The sequence below is a fragment of the Chinchilla lanigera genome, unplaced genomic scaffold (assembly GCF_000276665.1).
Source record: "Chinchilla lanigera isolate Chin_1 unplaced genomic scaffold, ChiLan1.0 scaffold00097, whole genome shotgun sequence".
NCBI lineage: Eukaryota > Metazoa > Chordata > Mammalia > Rodentia > Chinchillidae > Chinchilla > Chinchilla lanigera.
The window spans coordinates 2,690,165-2,691,298 of NW_004955498.1; positions in this window are offsets into that span (position 1 = coordinate 2,690,165).

Here is a 1,134-nt window from a genome sequence, read left to right on the forward strand (position 1 = left end):
TTCATTGTACTATCTTTGATCATGTGCATGGAATGGTTTCCATTCATTTGCATTTACTTAAGCATGCTTTCTGGGCTAGCAAGTGCTCTATAATATTTTGGCGAAAGTTTCATGGGTTGCACATCAGAATGTATATTCCATTTTTGGATGGAAATCTGTAGACATCCACAATCAAACGATAATGCCACTCCAACTCACTACCACATAGGGGACACAATGACAGTAATCCTAAGAGGAAAATGTACACTAATGAATGCCAACAGCATAGAAACAGCTAGCTTAAAAAAAAAATCCAAATATTAATGTACACATCAAGGTGAGAGAAAGGTGAGAGCAATCCAAATCCAAAGCTATTATGAAGAAGGCAATGGCAAAAGTTGAAGCAGTAATTATGAAACTGAGTCTAAAAACTACAAAGAATCAATGCATTGAGGAGCTGGTTTTTTGAAAAGATAAACAAGTTTTATAAAATCCTGAGCCAGTCGAAACAGAAAGTACGTAAAAACTCAAACACATGTAATTAGAAATGAAAAAGGTTAAATCACAACAGATTCTGCCAAAATTCTGAACATCATTGGTAACTAAGAATCTGTACCTGAATTGAGTGGATAATTTAGAAGTAATGCGTGAATTCTGATACGATATGCACTACCTAAGGAAACAGGATACAAACATTTCATCAGGTCTATATGTCTCCACTCTCCCAGGTGAGCTATCAAAGTGTGCATGATATAAACATTTGAATAGTCCAGAATCTCCCCATCAACTGAAGAATTAATAATAACAAATCAGAACTAAGAAGAGCCCAGGCACAGTGCAGGCACTGCTGAAATCTACAAGAACTTCACGAAAGAGCCAATTCCAGTATTCCTCAATCTGTCATCTGAATTGTAAAGGAAGCAGTACCCCCAGTGTCATTCCTGGAAGCAAGCGTTACCCTAATTCCAAAACAAGCGTTGGGCACAACCAAAGTAAAGAGATACAAGCCAAAGTCTTTAAGGAACACAGATCCCAAATCCTCAATGAGGTACTGACAAACAGCATGCAGGAAATCATTAAAAATTCATACATCGTGACCAAGTAGGATGCATTCCAGGATGCAGAGATGGTTCATCCTGTGCATTTCTTTTTTTT